At 41.0% G+C, this 23,721-nt stretch overlaps 1 long non-coding RNA gene across 1 annotated transcript; it reads right to left on the bottom strand.

Annotated features, from left to right (window-relative positions):
- Positions 1 to 5,972: 5,972 nt before the first annotated feature.
- LOC117527464 lies at positions 5,973 to 23,306 on the bottom strand. Its single transcript, XR_004565536.1, has 3 exons — positions 23,165 to 23,306; positions 18,603 to 18,604; positions 5,973 to 5,986 (listed from the first exon to the last, which is right to left on the bottom strand). It is a non-coding gene; the product is annotated as an uncharacterized LOC117527464 (long non-coding RNA).
- Between the last annotated feature and the right edge of the window lie 415 nt (positions 23,307 to 23,721).

Raw genomic sequence — 23,721 nt, 5'->3', positions numbered from 1 at the left:
CACAGTACACCTCCCAGTGTCAGCAGACATCATGATGTCACTGGACACTCGACAGTGCAGTCTCAGTAGAGTGGAATTTGTCAGATGTTATATGAGGTCTGTCCCCAAAGTATCGTACCTTTTTATTTATTTTTTTTTAAACTATATGGATTTGAGTCATATGTTTTCACGTCGGACAAGCTTGAACCCTAGTGCGCATGTGTGAGTTTTTCCACGCCTGTCGGTGACGTCATTCGCCTGTGAACATGCCTTGTGGAAGGAGTGGTCCCGCCCCGTCGTCGGATTTTCATTGTCTGGAAATGGCGGAATGATTTGGGTTTTTTTTTCCATCAGAATTTTTTCAGAAGCTGTTATGTCTATCTCGGCTTTCAATGCTTATCAGTCCAGTAAGTATCAGTGAAATTGTGGAGAGCTGGACATGTCCAAACTTGTCCTCTGACACGCCGAAATGGAGGTGTTCCTTTGTCTCGCTTCCAAAGCGAATTGGTCGTGACGCGCGAAGCCTCCGCGGCTTTCCATGACATCTCCATGACATTAAATCTCTTGTTAAAAGTGAAATCTGCAGGAAAATGGCTGATGTCCAGCTCTTGTGATAACCAGAGAAAGAGCACACGACGGTCTCATATCCACAGAGCCATCAGCTTAGAAATGGTCCGGTGGCTTGTGCCGCGTCGTCGCAGCTCGAAGCGTGGCACGCTGAGCGTCCTTAAAGCTGTACTAACAGACCTTATTCTCGGTGAAGCCTGTAAAATTTTCACCGAAAGCCAGATAAATTTTTGCGAATGGTTTCCAGGTGCCAGTCTCTAACAGCTTCTGAAAAAAAAAAAAACCCCAAATCATTCCGCCATTTCCAGACAATAAAAATCCGACGACGGGGCGGGACCACTCCTTCCACAAGGCGTGCTCACAGGCGAATGACGTCACCGACAGGCGTGGAAAAACTCACGCATGCGCATAAGGGTTCAAGCTTGTCTGACGTGAAAACATATGAATCAAATCCATATAGTTAAAAATAAAAAAAAGGTACGATACTTTATGGACAGACCTCGTATGTCTCAAGGAAGGATGTCAGTTGTTTGGCTACCAGTTTTTCCAAACTATTAATTTAGATCGAAAGGGAAGCTTAGATATTGGGCGGTAGCTTTTATACTCTGCTTGGTCCATGTTAGGGTTTTTGAGTCTTAGTTCGATCGCATGTTTGAAGTGGGTGGGAAATACACCAGATGAAAGGGAAAAATTGAACAATTCAGTGACCCAGCCAATATAGTCAAGAATATTAAGAAGTTTAGAGGGGATAATGTCGATCAAGCTAGAGGTCAGCCTCATTTTGGATGACAATGCCACAATGTCTTCCAGATGCACAGGGTCAAAGGTTGACCACATCTGTGCAGGTGGCTCACTCTGAATAGGGCCGGAATATGAAGGCCAGTTTATTTGGTCTTTTATTTCCTGCACTTTCACAATAAAGAAAGTTAAAAAGTTATTGCTGTCGGCTTCAGAGAACACAGGGGTAGCAGGAGCAGTGTTATACACTAAAGAATTTATAGTGTCTAATAACACTATCGGGTTTCCCTTTGTTGTTATTAATTGTTGAAAGTATTTAAATCTGGCCTCTTTTATAGACAACATAAGGTCTTTAAGATGCAACTTATGGACCTGGAGCTGAGTGGATTTCCACAGCCATTCAATTTTATGGCACGTCCTTCTTAAACTCCGGATGCTGTCATCTATCCAAGGGCAGGTGTGTTCATGGGTACCACAGATTGTCTTGAGAGGAGCAACTTTGTCCAAGATTGCAGCACAATGACAAAACAGTTCAAGAACCTGTCCACATCTGTGCAGTGTTCAAAAATGTAAGAATCGAACAAGGCACAGAATCTGCCTGCTGTTGTCTCTGTGATGATCCTTCGTTCGGCCTGTTTACGGACAGGTCGAGGCTCAGAAAGAACAGAAAAATCAAAGAAAATGCCACTATGATCACTCATGTGGACATCCTCAACACATACGTTTGTGACGTGTAGGCCCAGTGAGTACACTTGATCGAGTGTATGTCCCCTTAGGTGGGTGAGGCCTAATACATGTCTAAAATCATGGATTTCCATAGTCTTTAAAAATTCCACTGCTGGGGTAGACAAAGTGTCTTCAAAGTGCAGGTTAAAATCACCAAGAAGTAAAAGTCTCTCGAGTTTAATAAGATGATAAAAAGCTGTTAAACTCTGATAAAAGAGCCTGCAAAACCAGGGGGACGATAAATTAAAATTACATAAAACTGCTTGAGAAACCGACCTTAATCATTTGTGATTCAAACGAGGGGAATTGTTCACAGTCAATCATTCTGCATGTGTATCTGTCTCTGCCTCTTTGACCGGGGCGGGGCTTCCCAAGGGCACTGCAGCCCACAGGGCGCAGTTCATTCAGGTGAAAGACTTCTCCATCTTTCTGCCAAGTCTCTGTAAGGAATATAAAATCCAGCCTTTCCTTGGTGAAGAGCTCATTAAGAGAGAAAGTTTTATTTGTAATTAAGCATGCGTTTAGCAAACATTCGACAAGATGTTGGTGTCGGCTCCGGCTCGGTAGAGCACAGTGGGATTGGTCGCAGCCACTTCCCACGGTCACGTGACGCCCAGCTGTTACGCCAGGTCAGCTGTTGCTCTGTTGTTGGTGCCGGCGTCGGAGACCTGGAAGGATCTTGTCGCCGAGTAGCAAGTCCACCCTGCCTCTAGCACTGTTGCAGGGCTATGTTATTGGCCCTGGGGAGTGGCAGAGGTGGAGTCGCAACATTATCTGGCGCACCCCCAGAGAGGGACAATCCGCAGCCACCTGTGGCCTTGATGAAAGCGAGAGAAGCCGGCCAAACGCGCACCACTCCTGAGCTTAACCTGGACCCCAGCCCTGCAGCCTCATCTCTTGGCCCTCTTCCCAGGACCACCTGGAGACCTCAACAGAAACAGGTATTCTGAGGAAGTAAGCCAGCACCCGAATGGAGGGGGGAAGTTTGTTTGTAGCTTTCCCAGGTGTTGTATCAGCGCTCCATTGACTCTTTGATGTTAAAAAGAGCATTTCAATCATAAGCCCGGATGGCATCTGTTAAGACATTCCTTCAACCTTGCAGCACATCTGATAAAACCATCTTGGGCCTTAAGCCCCTTTCACACCAGGCCTGCTTTGAGTTACATTACCTGCTTATCTAATAACGCAGGAATCTCTGCATCAGTTGTGCGCAGCAAGGGGTGAGAAGCTTGAGGAAGTGAGTGCACAGAGGAGCTGCAGCCAGACTATAATGAGCAGGGGTGCATTCTGATTTGTCTTCTAGTTTAGATGTCTTCTTGTGCAGGTGTGTGCTCTGATTTCTGTTAAACTATCATTCTTCCTGTGACTGTGGAGCTGCAGCTACATTCACGCAGGAACTGTCCATGAGTGGAAGTGGAGATGTCCTCCATGAGGAGTATACTTGATGTGGAGATGTCCTGTTGCTAGCAATTTGTGAGCAGAATGGACTTTAACACAATCGTGAGAGTACTTGAGGTGGTGAGTGCAGGAGCTGCCTGCAGCCGCAGGCTGTAATGAGCTTTTTTTTTTTATTTCTTTCAATAGTTCACATGTGCTGTTTGAGTGGTATACAACCCCAATTACCATTAAGTTGAGACATTGTGTAAAATGAAAATAAAAACAGAATACAATGATTTGCAAATCCTCTTCAACCTATATTCAATTGAATGCACCACAAAGACAAGATATTTACTGTTCAAACTGATAAACTTTGTTTTTGTGCAAATATTTGCTCTTTTTGAAATCGATGCCTGCAACACGTTTCCAAAAAAAAAAAAGCAAAAAAAAAAAAAAAAAAAAAGCTGGGACAGTGGCAACAAAAGACCGGGAAAGTTGAATGCTCAAAGAACACCTGTTTGGAACATTCCACAGGTGAACAGGTTAATTGGAAACGTGAGTCTCATGATTGGGTATAAAAAGGAACATCCCCAAAAGGCTCAGCCGTTCACACGCACAGATGAGGTGAGGATCACCCCTTTGTGAAAAAATAGTCCAGCAGTTTAAGAACAATGTTTCTCAACGTTCAGTTGCTTGGAATTTAGGGATACCATCATCTACAGTCCATAATATAATCAGACGATTCAGAGAATCTAGAGAACTTTCTACACATAATCAGCAAAGCCGAAAACCAACACTGAATGCCCGTGACCTTCAATCTCAGGCAGCACTCCCGACATCATTGTGTAAATGATCTTACCACATGGGCTCAGGAACACTTCAGAAAACCATTGTCAGTTAACACAGTTTGTCGCTACAAGTGCAAGTTAAACTCTACCATGCACAAAAATAAAGTTTCAGTTTGAACATTAAATATCTTGTTTTTGTGGTGTATTTAATTGAATATAGGTTCAAGAGGATTTACAAATCATTGTATTCTGTTTTTATTTACATTTTACACAACGTCCCAAATTCATTGGAATTGGGGTTGTAGTTTCACTGTATTGGTATAAAGTTAAACAATCCTGTGTGATTTATAGCTCGGCAACAATGGAGCACAGCAGGAATCATAAATTGGCGTCAGGTAATGTTATATCATATGGGTGTGACATCCAGTAATTATAAGTTACCTCAACTTGCAAGAAAACTTTCTGCAAAAAAAGTTAAACATGTTTAATTTTTGGTATCTGTTTCACGTCGCCCTTTGCGTCCCTCACAGAGTTAGGGTTTTGTCTTGTCTTGACACTTGTCTTAAATAAAGACAAGTGTCACAGTGGAACACTGTTCACAACCTCCAAGTGACCTCTGATCCTCACCATGATGGAAAAGACATTCTCTCAGATGAAAGGGACTCTGATCATCACAGCCCTATCATTCTTGTAGATAGGACAATCATTTAGTCTTCAGTTTGGGACTTTGTTTTTTTCACAACTTGTTTCTTTTTAATTAACTCTGTTTATGTTTGAGCAGATACATTCTTCAGACACTGTATACGCAAGTACCCCCTGCCCTGACGTGGATAAAAGCAGAGCTCAGAAAGCCACACTTTACACTGTTCCAATCAGAACACCCTGTTTGACAGTGTCCAAAGCGTTGCATTAAAGAGCCTGTGATTTGACAAAAGGTCAATGTCTTGACTTTCTTTCCACAGACAGCCTGAAAATCCACTGCCTCCACAGTATTCACACCCTTTACTCAATACTTTATTGCTGCACCTTTGGCAGCAATTGCATCCTCAAATCTTGGTGCACCTATCTTTGGGGAGTTTTGTCCATTCTTTGCAGCACCTCTCAAGCTCCATCAAGTTGGATGGGGAGCATTGGTGCACAGACATTTTCAGATCTCTCCAGAGTTGTTCAGTCAGACTCAGGTCTGGTTCTCTGGCTGGGCCACTCCAAGACATTCACAGAGTTGTTCTTGGCTGTGTGCTTAAGGTCATTTTCCTGCTGAAAGATGACCCCTCGCCCCAGCCTGATGTCAAGAGCGCTCTGGAGCAGGTTTTCATCCAGGATATCTCTGTACATTGCTGCATTCATCTTTCCTTCAATCCTGACTAGTCTCCCAGTTCCTGCTGCTGAAAAACATGATGCTGCCACCACCATGCTTCACTGTAGGGATGGTGCGTGGTTTCCTCTGAACATAACACCTGGCATTCAGGCAAGAAGTTCAATCTTTGTCTCATGAGACCAGAGAATTTTGTTTCTCATTGTCCTTCAGGTGCCTTTTGGCAAATTAAGTGGGCTGCCATGCGCCTTTTACTAAGGATTGGCTTCCATCTGGCCAATCTACCATACAGGCCTGATTGGTGGATTATTGCAGAGATTATTGCAACAAAAATGTTTCTGTACCCTTCCCCAGATTTGTGCCTAAAGACAATCCTGTCTCAGGTCTACAGACAATTCCTTTAACTTCATGTTTGGTTTGTGTTCTGACATGCTCCGTGAACTGTGGGACCTTGTATGTAGACAGGTGCGTGTCTTTCCAAATCATGTCCAATCAACTGAATTTACACCAGGTGGACTCCAATTAAGCTGTAGAAACATCTCAATGATCAGTGGAAACAGGATGCACCTGAGCTCAGTTTTGAGCTTCATGGCAAAGGCTGTGAATACTTACCTAAATGATTTCTTAGATTTTTTTATTTAATAAATTTGCAAAAATCTTAAAAAAAGACAAAAAAAACAAACTTTCAGTCTTTATGGGGAATTGTGTGTAAAAGTTTGAGGTTTAAAGTTACACTGTCAAAGTCACAAGTGTTTTCACAGACATCCTGCTGCTATAACAATGAACAGGTAAAGGTCAGCTCCGCCCACAAATCAGTGCAACTCACCTGGTGATTGCTGTGCCTGAAGGTTTGGCAAAAGAAACAAAATACCTGCAAATAAATAAATAGAACAATTTTCAGCAAGTCACCTGAACCGTGTTCAGAAAAAGTGACTCTTCACTCCTCTTGATAAAAAAGTACAAGCTGGAATACATGACATTTAAGGGCAGAGCACAGATATTTAACACAAGAGTCATTTATTTACAGATAACTTCAGCAAATTACAAATGTCAATATTAAATTCATGCAAATTCACACCGCTGGCTTTTAAAGACAAACGCTGATTAAAATGTAGGTGGCTAACATTAGCTCGCTGTGTCACATGACTTAGATTTGATTGATACACCTAACTGAATCCCTGCTGCTCTGCATTTTGGGGATTGAAGCGACTGCCCCTGAGACATAACAGTGTTGTGTTTGGAACCTGTTGATGTCAAAGAACCAGTGACGCACACCAAAATCTAAGTCCATGTTCTTGTTTATAAATTAATAAAATCACATTTATAGCAATTATGTAGAACAAAAATATTTTTTTTTCATTCATTCAATGGAAAGAATATTTCATTGGGTGAAAGGAAATATTACATTCAACAAGGCCTTCGTTGAATGGAACGTTTCTTCTTTCACATGAAATATCCATACCAATGAACAAACATTATTTGTGTTATATTTAATATTAGTTATATATTAGTCAAATGTTAATAGTAAATTGACATTGGGTGGATGTTGCGTTTGCTGCTCTGCTCAAAAATCTACACAATATATTTAATCTGGGCCTCAGAGCTGATCAGACACTAATACATGAGTGTCAATGCAAAATATTTATTAAATGTTTGTCATTGATGTTGGATGAATATCTTCTGCTTCCTTCAACTACTCACACAGCATGTAATGTAATAAGTGGCATTGTCTTCTTAAACACAGTTATTAAATGTTTTGGCTTTTAGGTTCCTAGTTTGTAAGAAAAATGTAAGTGAACTTTCTGGAGGCTGCTGTCCGCTCTAGTGGCCTTTACAGATCTATGCTTAAACACGTGGCAGGATAACACACCGACCCCAAATGCAGACAGGAGATGGATAAGCCAGAGCGAGGAGAATCAAACAAAACTGACACGTTATTTTAAAAACCAATTTATGAATGATTTTAATGTCACCTGCACATTCTCAGATGCGCCCGCTGTAAATTTTATATGTTGCATCCAGCCTTTCATCAGGATGGTGTCTGCATGAACTCTGCTAAAGGAGACATTTTGGAAACTTTTCAAACTGTAAGAACTAAAAAATGGTGTTTATTTCATGTAAAACATTTTCGTTATGGTTCATGGTCATTATTAGTCAACAATAATGCATGTTAATTTCATCCTAATTTCGTGTTTAGAAGACTGATGTAGTGTCATCCTCGTCGTCTTAATCACGAAAGAAGAGTCATCAGGAGAGGACATATCCCCTGTCCCCAAAAATCAGAAATACAAAGTGTCAGGGGATCACCCAAGTACACCCCAATGCTAAATATGAATGAAATCGGTCAACTAATTAATTTAATCAGCGTATAAAGCGCCAAATCACAACAAAAGTTGCCTCAAGGTGCCTCACACAGAACAGTTGAAAATAAAATTTAAAATGAGTAAAAAATTTTCAGATACATAATTTAAAAACAAGTAAAAGAATAACAAAAATAAATAAATAAAAGCTATTCATAAAGAATAAAAATACGTTTTAAGTCTCGACTTAAAAATGTATACGGACTCTGACTACCTCACAGTCGCAGGGAGACTGTTCTACAGAATGGGTGCACAATATGAAAAAGCTCTTTGACCCGCTGACTTCTTCACCCTGGGAACACACAATAGTCCTGCATCCTGCGACAGCAAAACCTGGGTTGGCATGTAGGGTTTCACCAAGTCAGCCAGATAAGAAGGCACCAGTCCATGAACAACATATATAGGTTAATAAGACCTTAAAATTTGCTCTTACAGAGACAGGAAGCCAGTGCAAAGATGCCAGAATGGGTGTAATATGTTCAAACCTTCATGTCAAAAGTCTGGCAGCAGCGTTCTGAACCAGCAGAAAACCCCTAATGCTGGACTGTGGTAACCCTGAAAATAGGACATTACAACAATCCAATCGAGAACAAACAAAAGCATGAATCAGGGTCTTAGCATCAGCCATAGACAGGATGGGGCGGATCCTCAGTATATTTCGCATACTGAAAAAAGCAGTCCTGGTATTATCCATAATATGGAGGTCAAAGGACAACATGGGATCAAAAATTACCCCAAGATTTCTCACTTTGTCCATGTGATGTATGGCACACAAATCCAGGCTGAGCGCCAGCTGGTCAAATCGAAGCCGATGTCTCGCTGGACCAAGAACCATCCTTTCAGTCTTATCAGTTTAAAAGTAAGAAGTTACTACAGCTTCTCACTGACAGAAGACAGTCCTCCAGGGATTTTATTATCAAACTCAGCACTAAGATCTAACAGCACCAAAACCGCAGTGGTGTCTGAGTCCATTGCTCGCAGAAGCTCATTCACTACTTTAGTCAGCGCCATCTCTGTGGAATGATATTTTCTAAAAGCAGACTGCAACGCCTTAAAAAGATCATTCTCGGTGAGATGGTCCATGAGCTGCCGAGAAACCACTTTTCCCCCAACGTTTTGCAACAGAATGATAGATCTGATATCTGCCTATAATTTTTCAATATACTCGGGTCAAGATTAGATTTCTTAAGCAATGGTTTAATCACTGCAGATTTAAAACATTTAGGAACTAGTCAGGGAGCATGTGCAGTAATGTACAACCCCAATTAAAAAGAAGTTGGGACGTTGTGTAAAATGTAAATAAAAACAGAATACAATGATTTGCAAATCCTCTTCAACCTATATTCAATTGAATACACCACAAATACAAGATATTTAGTGTTCAAACGTTCAACTTTATTTTTGTGCAATTATATACTCATTTTGGAATGGATACATGCAACACAGTTCATAAAAGCTGGGACAGTGGTATGTTTACCACTGTGTTACATCACATTTTCTTCTAACAACACTCAAGCATTTGGGAACTGAGGACACTAATTGTTGAAGCTTTATAGGTGGAATTCTTTCCCATTCTTGCTTGATGTACGACTTCAGTTGTTCAACAGTCTGCGGTCTCCGTTGTCGTATTTTGTGCTTCATAATGCGCCACACATTTTCAGTGGTTGACAGGTCTGGACTGCAGGCAGGCCAGTCTAGTACCTGCACTCTTACTATGAAGCCACACTGTTGTAACACGTGCAGAATGTGTCTTGGCATTGTCTTGCTGAAATAAGCAGGGACGTCCCTGAAAAAGACATTGCTTGGATGGCAGGATGTGTTGCTCCAAAACGTGGATGTACCTTTCAGCATTGATGGTGCCATCACAGATGTGTAAGTTGCCCATGCCATGGACACTAACACACCCCCATACCATCACAGATGCTGGCTTTTGAACTTTGCACTGGTAATCTGGATGGTCTTTTTCTCATCAGACCCCAGCAGACTTTTCCACTTTCAATCAATCAATCAATTTTTTTTTTTAATATAGCGCCAAATCACAACAAACAGTTGCCCCAAGGCGCTTATATTGTAAGGCAGGCCATACAATAATTATGTAAAACCCCAACGGTCAAAACGACCCCCCTGTGAGCAAGCACTTGGCTACAGTGGGAAGGAAAAACTCCCTTTCAACAGGAAGAAACCTCCAGCAGAACCAGGCTCAGGGAGGGGCAGTCTTCTGCTGGGACTGGTTGGGGCTGAGGGAGAGAACCAGGAAAAAGACATGCTGTGGAGGGGAGCAGAGATCGATCACTAATGATTAAATGCAGAGTGGTGCATACAGAGCAAAAAGAGAAAGAAACAGTGCATCATGGGAACCCCCCCAGCAGTCTACGTCTATAGCAGCATAACTAAGGGATGGTTCAGGGTCACCTGATCCAGCCCTAACTATAAGCTTTAGCAAAAAGGAAAGTTTAAGCCTAATCTTAAAGTAGAGAGGGTGTCTGTCTCCCTGATCTGAATTGGGAGCTGGTTCCACAGGAGAGGAGCCTGAAAGCTGAAGGCTCTGCCTCCCATTCTACTCTTACAAACCCTAGGAACTACAAGTAAGCCTGCAGTCTGAGAGCGAAGCGCTCTATTGGGGTGATATGGTACTACGAGGTCCCTAAGATAAGATGGGACCTGATTATTCAAAACCTTATAAGTAAGAAGAAGAATTTTAAATTCTATTCTAGAATTAACAGGAAGCCAATGAAGAGAGGCCAATATGGGTGAGATATGCTCTCTCCTTCTAGTCCCTGTCAGTACTCTAGCTGCAGCATTTTGAATTAACTGAAGGCTTTTTAGGGAACTTTAGGACAACCTGATAATAATGAATTACAATAGTCCAGCCTAGAGAAATAAATGCATAAATTAGTTTTTCAGCATCACTCTGAGACAAGACCTTTCTGATTTTAGAGATATTGCGTAATGCAAAAAGCAGTCCTACATATTTGTTTAATATGCGCTTTGAATGACATATCCTGATCAAAATGACTCCAAGATTTCTCACAGTATTACTAGAGGTCAGGGTAATGCCATCCAGAGTAAGGATCTGGTTAGACACCATGTTTCTAAGATTTGTGGGGCCAAGTACAATAACTTCAGTTTTATCTGAGTTTAAAAGCAGGAAATTAGAGGTCATCCATGTCTTTATGTCTGTAAGACAATCCTGCAGTTTTAGCTAATGGTGTGTGTCCTCTGGCTTCATGGATAGATAAAGCTGGGTATCATCTGGTAACAATGAAAATTAAGCAATACCGTCTAATAAACTGCCTAAGGGAAGCATGTATAAAGTGAATAAAATTGGTCCTAGCACAGAACCTTGTGGAACTCCATAATTAACCTTAGTCTGTAAAGAAGATTCCACATTTACATGAACAAATTGTAATCTATTAGATAAATATGATTCAAACTACTGCAGCGCAGTGCCTTTTAATACCTATGGCATGCTCTAATCTCTGTAATAAAATTTTATGGTCAACAGTATCAAAAGCAGCACTGAGGTCTAACAGAACAAGCACAGAGATGAGTCCACTGTCCGAGGCCATAAGAAGATCATTTGTAACCTTCACTAATGCTGTTCTGTACTATGATGAATTCTAAAACCTGACTGAAACTCTTCCAAATAGACCATTCCTCTGCAGATGATCAGTTAGCTGTTTTACAACTACCCTTTCAAGAATTTTTGAGAGAAAAGGAAGGTTGGAGATTGGCCTATAATTAGCTAAGATAGCTGGGTCAAGTGATGGCTTTTTTAAGTAATGGTTTAATTACTGCCACCTTAAAAGCCTGTGGTACATAGCCAACTAACAAAGAGATTGATCATATCCAAGATCGAAGCATTAAACAATGGTAGGGCTTCCTTGAGCAGCCTGGTAGGAATGGGGTCTATAAACTGTGATGGTTTGGATGAAATAACTAAAGAAAATAACTCAGACAGAACAATCGGAGAGAAAGAGTCTAACCAAATACGGCATCACTGAAAGCAGCCAAAGATAACGATACGTCTTTGGGATGGTTATGAGTAATTTTTTCTCTAATAGTTAAAATTTTGTTAGCAAATCAATCAATCAATCAATTTTTTTATATAGCGCCAAATCACAACAAACAGTTGCCCAAGGCGCTTTATATTGTAAGGCAAGGCCATACAATAATTATGTAAACCCCAACGGTCAAAACGCCCCCCTGTGAGCAAGCACTTGGCTACAGTGGGAAGGCAAAACTCCCTTTTAACAGGAAGAAACCTCCAGCAGAACCAGGCTCAGGGAGGGGCAGTCTTCTGCTGGGACTGGTTGGGGCTGAGGGAGAGAACCAAGAAAAGGACATGCTGTGGAGGGGAGCAGAGATCAATCACTAATGATTAAATGCAGAGTGGTGCATACAGAGCAAAAAGAGAAAGAAACAGTGCATCATGGGAACCCCCCAGCAGTCTACGTCTATAGCAGCATAACTAAGGGATGGTTCAGGGTCACCTGATCCAGCCCTAACTATAAGCTTTAGCAAAAAGGAAAGTTTTTAAGCCTAATCTTAAAGTAGAGAGGGTGTCTGTCTCCCTGATCTGAATTGGGAGCTGGTTCCACAGGAGAGGAGCCTGAAGCTGAAGGCTCTGCCTCCCATTCTACTCTTACAAACCCTAGGAACTACAAGTAAGCCTGCAGTCTGAGAGCGAAGCGCTCTATTGGGGTGATATGGTACTACGATGGTCCCTAAGATAAGATGGGACCTGATTATTCAAACCTTATAAGTAAGAAGAAGAATTTTAAATTCTATTCTAGAATTAACAGGAAGCCAATGAAGAGAGGCCAATATGGGTGAGATATGCTCTCTCCTTCTAGTCCCCGTCAGTACTCTAGCTGCAGCATTTTGAATTAACTGAAGGCTTTTTTAGGGAACTTTTAGGACAACCTGATAATAATGAATTACAATAGTCCAGCCTAGAGGAAATAAATGCATGAATTAGTTTTTCAGCATCACTCTGAGACAAGACCTTTCTGATTTTTAGAGATATTGCGTAAATTGCAAAAAAAGCAGTCCTACATATTTGTTTAATATGCGCTTTGAATGACATATCCTGATCAAAATGACTCCAAGATTTCTCACAGTATTACTAGAGGTCAGGGTAATGCCATCCAGAGTAAGGATCTGGTTAGACACCATGTTTCTAAGATTTGTGGGGCCAAGTACAAAAGCAAAGAAAGTCATGAAGTCATTACTAGTTAAAGTTAATGGAATACTCAGCTCAATAGAGCTCTGACTCTTTGTCAGCCTGGCTACAGTGCTGAAAAGAAACCTGGGGTTGTTCTTATTTTCTTCAATTAGTGATGAGTAGAAAGATGTCCTAGCCTTTACGGAGGGCTTTTTTATAGAGCAACAGACTTTTTCCAGGCTAAGTGAAGATCTTCTAAATTAGTGAGACGCCATTTCCTCTCCAACTTACGGGTTATCTGCTTTAAGCTACGAGTTTGTGAGTTATACCACGGAGTCAGACACTTCTGATTTAAAGCTCTCTTTTTCAGAGGAGCTACAGCATCCAAAGTTGTCTTCAATGAGGATGTAAAACTACTGACGAGATACTCTATCTCCCTTACAGAGTTTAGGTAGCTACTCTGCACTGTGTTGTTATATGGCATTAGAGAACATAAAGAAGGAATCATATCCTTAAACCTAGTTACAGCGCTTTCTGAAAGACTTCTAGTGTAATGAAACTTATTCCTTACTGCTGGGTAGTCCATCAGAGTAAATGTAAATGTTATTAAGAAATGATCAGACAAAGGGAGTTTTCAGGGAATACTGTTAAGTCTTCTATTTCCATACCATAAGTCAGAACAGATCGAAGATATGATTAAAGTGGTGGGTGGACTCATTTACTTTTTGAGCAAAGCCAATAGAGTCTAATAATAGATTAAATGCAGTGTTGAGGCTGTCATTCTCAGCATCTGTGTGGATGTTAAAATCGCCCACTATAATATCTTATCTGAGCTAAGCACTAAGTCAGACAAAAGGTCTGAAAATTCACAGAGAAACTCACAGTAACGACCAGGTGGACGATAGATAAATTAAACTGGTTTTTGGGACTTCCAATTTGGATGGACAACAAGACTAAGAGACAAGCTTCAAATGAATTAAAGCTCTGTCTGGGTTTTTGATTAATTAAAAGCTGGAATGGAAGATTGCTGCTAATCCTCCGCCCCGGCCCGTGCTACGAGCATTCTGACAGTGTGACTCGGGGGTGTTGACTCATTTAAACTAACATATTCATCCTGCTGTAACCAGGTTTCTGTTAGGCAGAATAAATCAATATGTTGATCAATTATTATATCATTTACCAACAGGGACTTAGAAGAGAGAGACCTAATGTTTAATAGACCACATTTAACTGTTTTAGTCTGTGGTGCAGTTGAAGGTGCTATATTATTTTTCTTTTGAATTTTATGCTTAAATAGATTTTTGCTGGTTATTGGTGGTCTGGGAGCAGGCACCGTCTCTACGGGGATGGGGTAATGAGGGGATGGCAGGGGGGAGAGAAGCTGCAGAGAGGTGTGTAAGAATACAAACTCTGCTTCTGGTCACCAACCCTGGATAGTCACGGGTTGGGGATTAATAAAATTGGCTAGATTCTAGAAATAGAGAGCTGCTCCATCCAAAGTGGGATGGATGCCGTCTCTCCTAACAAGACCAGGTTTTTCCCCAGAAGAAGCTTTGCCAATTACTCATCGAAGCACCTCATTTTTTTTGGACACCACTCAGACAGCCAGCAATTCAAGGAGAAATGCGGCTAAACATGTCACTCCGGTCCGATCTGGGGAGGGGCCCAGAAGAAACTACAGAGTCCGACATTGTTTTTGCAAAGTTACACACCGATTTAATGTTAATTTTAGTGACCTCCGATTGGCGTAACCGAGTGTCATTACTGCCGACGTGACTTACAATCTTACCAAATTTACGCTTAGCCTAGCCAGCAGTTTCAAATTTCCTTCATGTCGCTGCTCTGGCCCCGGAAGACAATTGACTATGGTTGCTGGTGTCGCTAACTTCACATTTCTCAAAACAGAGTCGCCAATAACCAGAGTTTGATCCGCGCGGGTGTGTCGTCGAGTGGGGAAAAACGTTTAGAAATGTGAACGGGTTGGCGGTTGTACACAGGGTTCTGTTTAGGGCTATCGCTTCCTCCCTCACAGTCACCAGTCAGCCGCTTTTCCGGCTGCTCGGGATCTGCCAGGGATACAGCTACAGCTACAGAAAAAACAGCTGGGCTCGGCACAGGAAGTCGATACAATACCGCAGTGAGAGCCAACCACCAGTAGAGGCAAGGAAGAGCAAGCAACAAAGACCAGATTTTGTCTCTGTCATTTTCAAATGAGCTCAGGCGCTTCACATGCAGAGTTTTAACTTGCACTTGTAGATGTAGCGACAAACTGTAACTGACGATGGTTTTCTGAAGTGTTCCTGAGTCCACGTGGTAAGATCCTTTACACAATGATGTCGGTTTTAATGCAGTGCCACCTGAGGAATTAAAGGTCACAGGCATTCAATGTTGGTTTTTGGCATTACCGCTTATTTGTAGCAAGTTCTTCAGATTCTCTGAATCTTCTGATAATATTATGGACTGTAGATGATGGTATCCCTAAATTCCTTGCAATTGAACGTTGAGAAACATTTTTCTTAAATGTTGACTATTTTTCTCATGCAGCTGTTCACAAAGTGGTGATCCTCGCTCCATCTTACTTGTGAACAGTTGACACTTTTGGGGATGCTCCTTTTATACTCAATCGTGAGACTCACAATTAGTGTCCTCAGTTCCCAAATGCTTATTGAGTGCTAGAAGGAAAGGTGATGTAACAGTGGTAAACATAACACTGTCCCAACTTTTTTCAAACGTGTTGCAGGCATCCATTTCAAAATAAGCAAATATTTGCACAAAAAGAATAAATTTATCAGTTTGAACATTAAATATCTTGTCTTTGTGTCTTCAATTCAATATAGTTTGAAGAGGATTTGCAAATCATTGCATTTTGTTTTTATTTACATTTTACACAACATCCCAACTTCATTGGAATTGGGCTTGTAAAGTCCCATGGGATTTTTGTGGTGAAAGCAAATAAACCATCCAGATATCTTGATAGGCCCTGAAATGTAAAAAATCTTTTTGCCAATCAAAGGTACTGTTTGTTAGCGAGTACGGCCTGCATGACAAAGAATGTAATTTCTGAGATCTTGAGTACATTTCACAACTGCAATTGCTGAATGAGACTTGTGAACACTGCCATGGCTGTAAGTTTTGTCTTACTTTCTTTCCAAATCCATGTTTCAGTTGCACTCTTGGTTCAAACTTGTCCTTCACACAATGTATTCCATATTTATTGACAAATATTCACAGCTGTGTCAGTGCATTGAAGATTACCATAATCACAAATGTGATATTTTGGTACATTACAGGTCAACCAGGTATCTGAAATATCTGCAGAGAAAAAGTGACTGCATTTTTCATGAAATCTAAATTTTTGTAGTGTGGTGTCAGTAAACTGGTGGCACCAACATTTCATGTGGCATATTTTTTTTTTTTTTGTTTTTAAACTGCTTGTGCAAATGGAGAGAGTCAGGCAAGGTTGGACGTGCCAGCTGCCAAGGTAGCAAGATATGATTCAGACTTCTCACTTAGCATTATTTGTTAAAGAAAAACAGATGAACTGCTTGTGGAAACACCTGCAGCACAGGACAAAGGTTTGGAATCATAAGGGAACAGGCAAAATATGGAGATGCAGACTATCCTGAAATTAGCAGGTGCCTTGGTGGTTTAAAAGCTCAAGATCTCATCTCAAACTGCTTCATGGCACCAAAAATGCTATCAGGTAACAGTTCATACAGGCATGTGCAAGAGGGCCAAGGAAAGGTATGATAAGCAACTAGCTGCCAGGGAAGGGCTCAGCAGAAGGTGCTCATCTGATAGACAACTGTTTGATGGTGGTACTTTTACTTGCTCAAAGTCAGCTCCATATGGCAAAAATGATGCTTCTTCTGAACATGGAGTGTCATACAACAATCCACTGCACATGGCTGCAAATGCTGGTCTAATGCTCAAAAAAGCAGATGAAAATAGTGGCAGTGAGAAGTTCAAAATAAAGTTGTGTACAGGAATCACTCTGGAAGATGCTCACCATGTCCTTCGCAGATCGGAACAAGAACCTACAGAGTCTGGGATTGTGGACGAGTTTGCTGCTGAGATTGAGTTTCTATCTCTGTTAGAAAGTGAACTACTGAATGGTCAAGTAATAAGCATGGTGTGCACCAGGATGCATACACAAGTATCCTCTCAGCAAATAATGTGAAGGAACCCACCTGTAGTCACAAGAAGCTGCTCTTCCAGAGGCAAATACCAGCTATTGAATTTCATAAACCCAAACGTGTGAATGAACCTGAACGTGTCAATATCAAATTTACCAGAGATGCTGCAGTTCAGCTTGCAGAAGACAAGTCTTCAGAAAGTGATGCCAACATGAAAAGCCTGTATAATGTTGCAGATGTCCTTAGAAGAGCTACAACCCCTGACAAAAATTATGGAATCACCGGCCTCAGAGGATGTTCATTCAGTTGTTTAATTTTGTAGAAAAAAAGCAGATCACAGACATGACAAAACTAAAGTCATTTCAAATGGCAACTTTCTAGCTTTAAGAAACACTATAAGAAATCAGGAAAAAAAAAAAATTGTGGCAGTCAGTAATGGTTACTTTTTTAGACCAAGCAGAGGGGAAAAAAAAAAAAATATGGACTCACTCAATTCTGAGGAAAAATTATGGAATCACCCTGTAAATTTTCATCCCCAAAACTAAACCCGGCCCCCCCCTCCCCAATTCAAGGGGGTACCTATGCTTGTTCCCCATGTTGAAAATATACCCCCTATCTAGGGAAAACCTTCAGACAATCACCCCCCTATCACAGGTTTTTTTGCATGATATTTTTTATAATTTTATTTTTTTTACTGGGGTCTGACGAAAACTACCCCCTTTTTCGAAATTCTCGGGAGATGGTTTGAAAATAGGGCTGCCACAAACGACTATTTTGATAGTTGATTAGTCAACGATTATTTTTGCGATTAGTCGACTAGTCGGATCATACATGATTTCCTAAATTAAGGTCTGCAGCATTTTCAGAGAAACGTCAGGATGAAAACATGAACATTTCCAAATCAGTGACTATTTCTTAGACTTAATTTACATCAATCATTCAGAAATACAAACAGTGTGGTACTTTATAATAAATCTGTGTCAGGTAGGCAGTTCTCAAAAACTAAATGTCCATGCTGGAAGGAGACATGAGGGAAGCCACCAAGACAACTTGCAACATTTTTTTTTATCTTCATTTTACGTATAGTCCCAACTTTTTCTGATTTGTGGTTGTTTGTTGCATTTCTGAAATTACAGAACTGCTATAAAGAAAAGTGTGAACATTTTATTGTGTTTTTAAACTTTCTGGCGCAAATGCAAACACCAAACTCTTAAAGAGGAAAAAATACACAGACGTGCAGGAAAACTGATATAAACTGAACAGAACAATGCAGGCTGATTAGACTCCCCATATTTTTTATATAAAGTAATCAGAATAAAATAAGAGGTAACTCACTTTGAAATGAATAACAGACCTCATATTATAAGCTGTAGCTATTAGAAAAGAAACCGACGTGTGATTGCGTCAGACAAGCTTGAACCCTTGTGTGCATGCGTGAGTTTTTTTCACGCCTGTCGGTTGCGTCATTCGCCTGTGGGCAGGCTTTGAGTGAGCACTGGTCCACCCCCCTCGTCGGAATTCCTTTGTCTGACTTCTTCCTGAGAGACTGCCGCTTTGCTTGATCAAATTTTTTTCAGAAACTGTAAGGCACATCCAAGTGGACACCATTCGAGAAATTCAGACGGTTTTCTGTGAAAATTTTAAGGGCTGATGAGAGATTATGGAATGTTACTTTCGCTTTAAGGACTGCCCACGGAGCCGGACGGCGCGCCGTGCCCCGAGCCGCCGTCGTCAGCCTGTTTCGAGCTGAAAACTTCCAAATTTAAAGCCCCTTTCACACCGGAGGTGCTCCGGTTGCGCCGTGCGTCATTATGACGCCACCGCGTGAAAGCAACTCAGTGCCGAGACGATGCAGCTCGGCGCCACAATGGAGCTCGGTGCCTCCGCGCGCATGCACGCACAGCTCCTCTGGTAAACTGCGCATTTTAGGCGGCTTTGAACAAGCGGCCACAGTTTTAATCAGTCTTATCCAAGTTTGAACGCTCAAATGACGGCAGGACGCTCGCTGCCTAAAACTATGAATTTAGAGAAAAACAAAGACAAATAAAATAAACGACTCGTGAACTACTAAATTAGTTGTCGACGGTTTCATTAGTCGACGTTGTCGTGACTAGTCGACTAGTTGTGGCAGCCAAAAAATTGGACTAAAAAAAAAAAATCTAAAAAAAAAAAAAAAAAAAAAAAAGACTAAAAAAATCTGCAAAAGAGCGAGGCCACGAAAGGTGAACCGCGTTATAGCAAGGGGCCACTGTATTTATTTTAGGAGCAAAATGCGAATGAAAGGGTTGAAATACATTCTCGCACATGTGTGCCCGTTTTATTTTTTTCCTCGCACAATCAAATTTTAGGCGCAATACGCGAGCAAAACGCTCGCACTGTACATCCCTGCAGATAAAGGCACTGGGGATACCTGTCATTACATCATCAATAAATGCACAAGTTTACGTTGATATTTTGGACACTTTTCTTATCCCATCAATTGAAAGGATGTTGGGGATGATGAAATCATTTTTCAAGATGATAATGCATCTTGCCATAGAGCAAAAACTGTGAAAACATTCCTTGCAAAAAGACACATAGGGTCAATGTCATGGCCTGCAAAACGTCCGGATCTTAATCCAATTGAAAATCTTTGGTGGAAGTTGAAGAAAATGGTCCATGACAAGGCTCCAACCTGCAAAGCTGATCTGGCAACAGCAATCAGAGAAAGTTGGAGCCAGAGATGAAGAGTAGAGTTCTGTTTGTCACTCATTAAGTCCATGCCTCAGAGACTGCAAGCTGTTATAAAAGCCAGAGGTGGTGCAACAAAATACTAGTGATGTGTTGGAGCGTTCTTTTGTTTTTCATGATTCCATAATTTTTTTCCTCAGAATTGAGTGATTCCATTTTTTTTCCCCTCTGCTTGGTCTAAAAAAAGTAACCGTTTGACTTCCACGTTCCACAGTTTTTTTTTCTCCTGATTCTTATAGTGTTTCTTCTTCTAGTGTTGAAATAACTTTAGTTTTGTGTCATGTCTGTGATCTGCTTTTTTTTCTACAAAATTAAAAAACTGAATGAACATCCTCTGAGGCTGGTGATTCCATCATTTTTGGCAGGGGTTGTATAAGCATTGCACACCACTGGTCTTTTAGGGGATCACTGACAGATGTGAGTGAGGAACATCTTCCAAAGGAGCTATATAGCTTTTTCCACTGGGTTTTGCAAGGGCCAAATACACTGTCCAGTGATGCAAAATCATCTGCTGTAAACAGGAATGCTATGAGCTTGGCACAAACCAGTGTCAATATTCTTGTCCAAACATTAAATCAGAAAGAAGGAGAGTCTCACACTCAAAGCCACAAGAGAAATGCCACAGAAGCTTGCAGTTGGTTTAGCAATGTATCAAGCCATCAGGTGCAAACAGGTGATAAAGCTTTTGTAAATTTCTTTGTATTTGTTTGCTCATTGAAGGCAGTTATGTCAATGACTATCCCTCCCCCACCCCCAGAGACTACTTAGTAGTACCAAAAGCATTTGTTAGAGCCCCTTCACACATAGTGCAGTGGTGACCCCACTTATTAAGAAATCTGGCTTAGATTCTTCTTAACTTTCTAATTCAATTTCAGTTTATTAATTTATATAGCTCCAAATCATGACAAAGTCGCCTCAAGGCGCTTCACATAATTCACAACACCACAAATTAATCTAAAATCAAAATTAAAAGCAAGAAAAGCACAGTAAAAAGATAAAACACAGTAGGGTGCATTCTGATTTGTCTTCTAGTTTAGATGTCTTCTTGTCAGGTGTGTGCTCTGATTTCTGTTAAACTATCATTCTTCCTGTGACTGTGGAGCTGCAGCTACATTCACGCAGGAACTGTCCATGAGTGGAAGTGGAGATGTCCTCCATGAGGAGTATACTTGATGTGGAGATGTCCTGTTGCTAGCAATTTGTGAGCAGAATGGACTTTAACACAATCGTGAGAGTACTTGAGGTGGTGAGTGCAGGAGCTGCCTGCAGCCGCAGGCTGTAATGAGCTTTTTTTTTTATTTCTTTCAATAGTTCACATGTGCTGTTTGAGTGGTATACAACCCCAATTACCATTAAGTTGAGACATTGTGTAAAATGAAAATAAAAACAGAATACAATGATTTGCAAATCCTCTTCAACCTATATTCAATTGAATGCACCACAAAGACAAGATATTTACTGTTCAAACTGATAAACTTTGTTTTTGTGCAAATATTTGCTCTTTTTGAAATCGATGCCTGCAACACGTTTCCAAAAAAAAAAAAGCAAAAAAAAAAAAAAAAAAAAGCTGGGACAGTGGCAACAAAGACCGGGAAAGTTGAATGCTCAAAGAACACCTGTTTGGAACATTCCACAGGTGAACAGGTTAATTGGAAACGTGAGTCTCATGATTGGGTATAAAAAGGAACATCCCCAAAAGGCTCAGCCGTTCACACGCACAGATGGGGTGAGGATCACCCCTTTGTGAAAAATAGTCCAGCAGTTTAAGAACAATGTTTCTCAACGTTCAGTTGCTTGGAATTTAGGGATACCATCATCTACAGTCCATAATATAATCAGACGATTCAGAGAATCTAGAGAACTTTCTACACATAATCAGCAAAGCCGAAAACCAACACTGAATGCCCGTGACCTTCAATCTCAGGCAGCACTCCCGACATCATTGTGTAAATGATCTTACCACATGGGCTCAGGAACACTTCAGAAAACCATTGTCAGTTAACACAGTTTGTCGCTACAAGTGCAAGTTAAACTCTACCATGCACAAAAATAAAGTTTCAGTTTGAACATTAAATATCTTGTTTTTGTGGTGTATTTAATTGAATATAGGTTCAAGAGGATTTACAAATCATTGTATTCTGTTTTTATTTACATTTTACACAACGTCCCAAATTCATTGGAATTGGGGTTGTAGTTTCACTGTATTGGTATAAAGTTAAACAATCCTGTGTGATTTATAGCTCGGCAACAATGGAGCACAGCAGGAATCATAAATTGGCGTCAGGTAATGTTATATCATATGGGTGTGACATCCAGTAATTATAAGTTACCTCAACTTGCAAGAAAACTTTCTGCAAAAAAAGTTAAACATGTTTAATTTTGGTATCTGTTTCACGTCGCCCTTTGCGTCCCTCACAGAGTTAGGGTTTTGTCTTGTCTTGACACTTGTCTTAAATAAAGACAAGTGTCACAGTGGAACACTGTTCACAACCTCCAAGTGACCTCTGATCCTCACCATGATGGAAAAGACATTCTCTCAGATGAAAGGGACTCTGATCATCACAGCCCTATCATTCTTGTAGATAGGACAATCATTTAGTCTTCAGTTTGGGACTTGTTTTTTTCACAACTTGTTTCTTTTTAATTAACTCTGTTTATGTTTGAGCAGATACATTCTTCAGACACTGTATACGCAAGTACCCCCTGCCCTGACGTGGATAAAAGCAGAGCTCAGAAAGCCACACTTTACACTGTTCCAATCAGAACACCCTGTTTGACAGTGTCCAAAGCGTTGCATTAAAGAGCCTGTGATTTGACAAAAGGTCAATGTCTTGACTTTCTTTCCACAGACAGCCTGAAAATCCACTGCCTCCACAGTATTCACACCCTTTACTCAATACTTTATTGCTGCACCTTTGGCAGCAATTGCATCCTCAAATCTTGGTGCACCTATCTTTGGGGAGTTTTGTCCATTCTTTGCAGCACCTCTCAAGCTCCATCAAGTTGGATGGGGAGCATTGGTGCACAGACATTTTCAGATCTCTCCAGAGTTGTTCAGTCAGACTCAGGTCTGGTTCTCTGGCTGGGCCACTCCAAGACATTCACAGAGTTGTTCTTGGCTGTGTGCTTAAGGTCATTTTCCTGCTGAAAGATGACCCCTCGCCCCAGCCTGATGTCAAGAGCGCTCTGGAGCAGGTTTTCATCCAGGATATCTCTGTACATGCTGCATTCATCTTTCCTTCAATCCTGACTAGTCTCCCAGTTCACTGCTGCTGAAAAACATGATGCTGCCACCACCATGCTTCACTGTAGGGATGGTGCGTGGTTTCCTCTGAACATAACACCTGGCATTCAGGCAAGAAGTTCAATCTTTGTCTCATGAGACCAGAGAATTTTGTTTCTCATTGTCCTTCAGGTGCCTTTTGGCAAATTAAGTGGGCTGCCATGCGCCTTTTACTAAGGATTGGCTTCCATCTGGCCAATCTACCATACAGGCCTGATTGGTGGATTATTGCAGAGATTATTGCAACAAAAATGTTTCTGTACCCTTCCCCAGATTTGTGCCTAAAGACAATCCTGTCTCAGGTCTACAGACAAGTCCTTAACTTCATGTTTGGTTTGTGTTCTGACATGCTCCGTGAACTGTGGGACCTTGTATGTAGACAGGTGCGTGTCTTTCCAATCATGTCCAATCAACTGAATTTACACCAGGTGGACTCCAATTAAGCTGTAGAAACATCTCAATGATCAGTGGAAACAGGATGCACCTGAGCTCAGTTTTGAGCTTCATGGCAAAGGCTGTGAATACTTACCTAAATGATTTCTTAGATTTTTTATT

The sequence above is a fragment of the Thalassophryne amazonica genome, chromosome 16, assembly GCF_902500255.1.
Source record: "Thalassophryne amazonica chromosome 16, fThaAma1.1, whole genome shotgun sequence".
In the NCBI taxonomy this organism is placed as follows: domain Eukaryota; kingdom Metazoa; phylum Chordata; class Actinopteri; order Batrachoidiformes; family Batrachoididae; genus Thalassophryne; species Thalassophryne amazonica.
The sequence above is the reverse complement of the archived record's forward strand: the minus strand, read 5'-3'. Positions and strand labels throughout refer to the sequence as shown.